Here is a 5,787-nt window from a genome sequence, read left to right on the forward strand (position 1 = left end):
AGTCACAGTTCTTTTAGCAAGTACATGAAAAGATTTTTATTGTCCTTCGACTCTATCAGATTTTTTTTCCTAGATGAGGTAGTCTGGATTGACCTCGGTGGTCTCTTAGAACTTGGAACACATTGCTCTAAGTCCCTCTGTCCTGTAAACTTTCCAGTGAGAATTCCCCTGTTACCCTGATGAGTTTGCTCTTGTTTGTGATGTATGCTTGTTTCTTGTAATCTTTAATACCTTTGCTTTTCTGTATATTCACTGTTTTAAATATAACGTGGTGGGTGAGTTTCATTTGTGGTGCTATCTGATGCTCTGTGTGTTTCTTGTATCTGAAAGGGCCCATCTTTCCTCTTAGTTTGTTCAGCTTGGGGATATTTCCCTCTATAATCATTTGAAGATCGGATCTATGCCATTTACCTAAGATTCGACTTCTCATTTTTTTTTGCAAATGATTCATAAATATTGTTTGCTCACAATTTCCCAAAGTTGAACATATTCTTTTTGTGTGATTTTGTTTTTTTATTTTTGGTTTTATGTTTATCATTTTTTCATTGGTGGTCTAAATTCTGTTATCTTCAAAGCCTAATAATGATAATCTGTCTTCCATTGATCCATTTTACTGGTAAGACTTTCCATATGAGTGCAATGATGGTGTCCTCTACTTCCATCATTGTATCTAATTTCAAGTTTTAATGTATATCAATGCACACACACACTAGGAGGCAACAGATCTTTCACTTAAGGGCCTTATTTTCCCAGACTAATCTCTGTAACAGTGCCCTATATACACAGAATGAAAGAACTGGTGTTACTGAACCCAAACATTTAATTTATAAAAACAAAAGATGGAGAGATCTTTGCTTTTAGGTCATTATTCATCAGCCCCTGACTTTCTAAACTTGCTGGCTGTCTTAGTTTTGGTTATTGTTTCCATGATGAAACGCCATGGCCAAAGAAACTTGGGGAGAAAAAGGTTTATTTGGCTTAAATGTCCGCATCACAGTTCATAATCAAAGAAAGTCAGGACAAGAACTCTAGTTGGATGGTAACCTGATGGCAGGAGCTGGTGCAGAATCCATGGATGAGTGCAGCTTACTGGCTTGCTTATCATGGCTAGCTCAGCCTGTATTCTTTTTTATTATTTAAATTAGAAACAACTTGCTTCTCACATCAGTCCCAGCTCCCTCTCCCTCCCCTCCTCCCCACCAACTGCCCCAATCCCCCACCCCATCCCTCCTCCCCTCCCGATGGAGGGTGTGGACCTCCATGGGGGATCTCCAAAGTCTGTCATATCATCTGGGGCAGGGCCTAGGACCTCCATCGTGTATCCAGGCTGACAGAACATCCCTCCATGTGGAATGAGCTCCCAAAGTCCATTCCTATGCCAGGGAAAAATACTGATTTACTACCCGAGGCCCCATAGATTGATTGTGGACACCCGCATTCAGGGGGCCTGAATTGGTCCTATGCTGGTTCCCCACTGTCTTACTTGGCTCCATGAGCTCCCACTTGCTCAGGTCAGCTGTTTCTACGTGTTTCCACAGAATGGTCTTGACCCCTTTCTCATTACTTCTCCCTCTGTACCAGCCCATCTTTCTAATTATGCAGTTTTCTTATTTATTAATTTTCATTTCTGTGCATATTCAAGACCCTAATCCTTAGTTGGACATAAAGCCAGCAAGTATTTTACCCCACTGCAACAGCTGCCTCTTCACTCAATTAACAATTTCTTTTGCTGCACAGACACCTTAATTTAATGAAGTCCAGTTTCTTAGTAGTTGGGCTTAGTTGCTGTGCTGTACAGTCTTATCCAGAATGGTCTTCCCTGTGCCCATATGTTTGAGTGTTCACTCTACTTCTTCTAGAAGTGTCTGTTCTTCAGATCTTACAATAAGATATTTCATCCATTTTGAGTTGTGTTTTTTTTTCAGAGCAAAATATAAGTGTCTAGCTTCATTTTTGCCAATTAAAAGGTTTTCCATCATTATTTATTACAGTTTCTGTGCTTGAGAGTGAGAGAGAGAGAGAGAGAGAGAGAGAGAGAGAGAGAGAGAGAGAGAGAGAGAGAGAGAGAGAGAGTTTCCATCCTTGTAAAAAAATCAGGTAGGTGCATCTCTGTACTATAATTTGAAATCAGGTAAGGTGATACCACCCACAGTATTCTTTTGTTTCAAGATTGTTTACACAACCTCAGTCCTTTGTGCACATGAACTTTTTGGATTTTTATTCATATGTCCCAAATAAATAAACCTGATGTTGTTTTTATCTAAATCTTAATTGTTCAATTTTACCAATAAAGATTCAGGAGCCAGATTTGGAGATGAAAACCTAATAGCCCAGAGACACAGATAAAGTACCCAGCTGACCTTCCTCTTCTGTCAACCTCCCAGAAAGAGAGCTTTCTCTGGTGTCATCTCAAATAGAGGCTCCGCCACCTCAGTGTCCCTCCCTTCTACTTCCTGTGTGTGTCTCTCTCCATCCCCCTGACTTCCCCTATCTCTTTATGCTTTTGTATGTCAACTGGCTGCTTGCTCTGCCTCTTGACCTATGGTTGATTTTATTTAATTCTGATTGAGATATTCAAGCAGAAAGCTCCTGGATTAACAGACATGAGCTAGAGCCAAGCCACACCACAACTAGAAACAGTTTTTCCAGTAAATAATGCAATCTCAGGGTCCACAGTGTAATCAATATCCAACATCTCCCCCCTACCTTTGTCTAAATAAAAAGGAAAGGTTTTAACTCTAACACAGTAAAACTATTTGCAACAATGAAGCTATCTCTGCCAATATTTTTTCACAATGCCCGGCTTGGTTGTATTTGGCAGTCTTTGGATTAAGTATTTCTAGTTCAAGGTTCTGTCAAATGTCATGTCAACCATTGTCATACAAACTCAGCAATTTGAATGCCCTGAGTGGTTTGTACTTCAAAACTGATCTTTGGGTCACTAGCCTGGGTGGTCTGAGTGCAATTTCAGGCTGATCAGTTGAAGTAAGGCATGGAGGGTGGTGATAGCACTTGGAAAATTGACTATTTTTGCTTGGGACACTTTCTCTTAGTGATCTGTCCTTTTTCTCCAGACATTGCATTTGTTCACTTGACCCTAATTTATATAATATATGGGACAGCACATTAACGTCTGGGTGCTCAATGACTTTTTATGGCCCAAACTTCCAAAATCTTCCAATCCCCCTGTGAAACAACAGAGTCAGATGTATCGTCTCGTTTTACAACTACCAATTTTCTGTTCTATTTTAGCTCCTGTTGCTGTGCTAGTTATCATGTCTAAGAGAAAATTGGTATGGGGGTGAAAGGTTTTGTTTCACAATTTACCATTTGTCATCAAAGGAAGCCAGGCATGGAAGTCTATGTGTGTTTGAAGGAGAAGCCGTGTCCAGTTGCCAAATGATGACTTGCCCCCAGTCTCCTGCTCACTTATCCACCGTTCTTGAGCAGCAGAGGCTCACTGTGTAGGGATGGTATCACCCTCCAGTGGACTGGGCACCTCTACATCAATAAGAAGTCAAGAAAATGCCCCAAACACAGGCTCACAGGCCATTCCAATAGAAGGAACTTTTCAAATGAGGTTCCCTTTTCCCAAGTATGTTCAGTTCACAACCAAAATTAGCCATCATAGTCACATCTGTCAGCTTGCATTGTGGGTTATTTTTCATCATCATTCAATGCTTATCAAATATTTTTTGCTGGGCAAGGCAGTCTGGGCTTGGAACTTGGACCACAATACTTAAGTCCTTCTGTCTTTTAAATTTTTCTTGAGAAGTCACATGCCAGTCTGATGGGTTTGCTCTTGTGATTTGTGGCTTTCCTCTTCGGGATTTCAATACTTTTCCCCCTATGTATTTAATCTTTTACCTGTAAAAATGAGATGCAGTGCTTCTTTTGTAGTCCTATCTATTTGGTGTTCTGTGTGCTTCTTACAGCTGAATAAGTACATCTTTTCTTAGTTTGGGGGAGTTTTCCTCTATGATCCTGTTGAAGATCTGATCTATAACATTCACTCGGGATATTTTTTTCCTTCTATGCCTGTGTTTCCTGTGTGTTGCATATCCACAGTCTTCCAATGTAACTACTTATTCCTTTTTTGTGTTTTTGGTTTTGTTTTTATTGTTGTTTTTTTTTTCAATGACAGTCTAAATCCTCTACTTTGTCTTCAGGGCATGGTATTTTTTTCTCCTGTTGACCTTTTTGCTCTTAAATCTATTCATATGAGCATAGTGATGGGAGTACCCTACCCAAATCGCCATTATCTTATTTTAAGCTTTAATACAAGGCAAAGCACATACACCAGGGGGCAGCAAATCTTCCTCTTGAGGTCCATATTAACCCTGATGCATCCCTTAGCAATGCCCTGTATACAAACCACAGCCACGGTTATCTGCACCGTCTCTGTCCCCTTCAGTTTACTATGTCTGCATTGTTCCCAGTGCAGATACTCATTTGAAACATATTATATGATTTCTCACTTTCTTATTTTAGTTTTGTTTTCAAAATAGATACTTCTCTCATACATCCCAACCAGGTCCCCAACATCCAACTTTCTTTCTATTCCCAGGTCCCCTCTCCCTCAATACTGATTCACCCCAACTCCTTGTCATTTCAGAAATGAGCAGACTCCCAAGAGACAGAAAAACAATTACAAAGCAAGATACACGAGGCAACACAGAGCACTCAGCGGCATTTTCACCTGCATCTTCACTGAATTTCTCCATCACATTCTCCACTGGTCATAATAATACTCTGAGATGGATTCTCTCTAAGCATTGCTTATGGAATACTCAAATCCATAATGTAAGACACAAAATGATGGAAACTGACAAGAAGAATTATGGAGAACGAACCCGAGGCATCTTTATAACTAATGGAAATAATGTGCTATGAGACACCACAGAGGGGGGAGTACAAAATCTTAAAAAAAAAATTCAATGTAACCCATTGCAATGTTCACTTTGAGATAGAACCTATTATCTTATGACCACCTCGGCAAAATATTATAATGCTACCTGCATAAAAAAAAATGAGAACATCGGCTCCACACCAGGCCTCTTGGCCTGGGAAGGGCAGGGTCAACCATGGGCCGCTTCACACTTCTAGTAGCAGGGTCCAGTTATGGTGAGTGAGCGCAGTAAATACTTAAGTCAGAGCTAGACAGTAAGAAGCAAGCAAGGCCAACAGCTTCATAATTAATGCAGTGTCTTGTGTGTTCATTTGGGGACGGCAATTGTGGCAGGGCCCAGGCGGATGGCGGGGCGGGTTGCTCTCAACAGGGGGGTCTTGTCTGGGTTCATTCATGGCCTTGTTCTTGGTCAGCTATTGAGTTTACATCTGAAGCTCCTATTGCCACCATGGGCCATACAGAGGGCCACAGCCTGGGCTGACACCAGAGCCCATGTTGTTCTTCAAGGGTCAAGCTGCTGCTGGGAACATACAGACCCGGGTGGCCTATGCTGCCATCCAGGTTCATGATGTTGTCCAGACCCAAACTTAAGCTGAGGGCCATGTCTGGGTCCATGACCCTACCACAGCCAGGGTCTGTGTTTATATCCATGGTACCTGTTTCCATCGAAGACACAGAAGATGCCCAGGCTCTGGGCTGCCACCTGGGGGCATGGTGTTTGAGGGCCAGGCTGCCACTGGGGCCATGATGATCTGGGCAATCTGCAATGAGAACTGGGATCATGATTTTATCCATGCCCAGGCTGTTGTTGCTAGGAAGCATGTCTTCTTCCCAGGTCCTACTTCAGCCTGAGTCTGTGTTATTGTGTATGTCCTGGG

Source organism: Mesocricetus auratus, unplaced genomic scaffold (genome assembly GCF_017639785.1).
Source record: "Mesocricetus auratus isolate SY011 unplaced genomic scaffold, BCM_Maur_2.0 Super-Scaffold_100013, whole genome shotgun sequence".
NCBI classification, from domain to species: domain Eukaryota; kingdom Metazoa; phylum Chordata; class Mammalia; order Rodentia; family Cricetidae; genus Mesocricetus; species Mesocricetus auratus.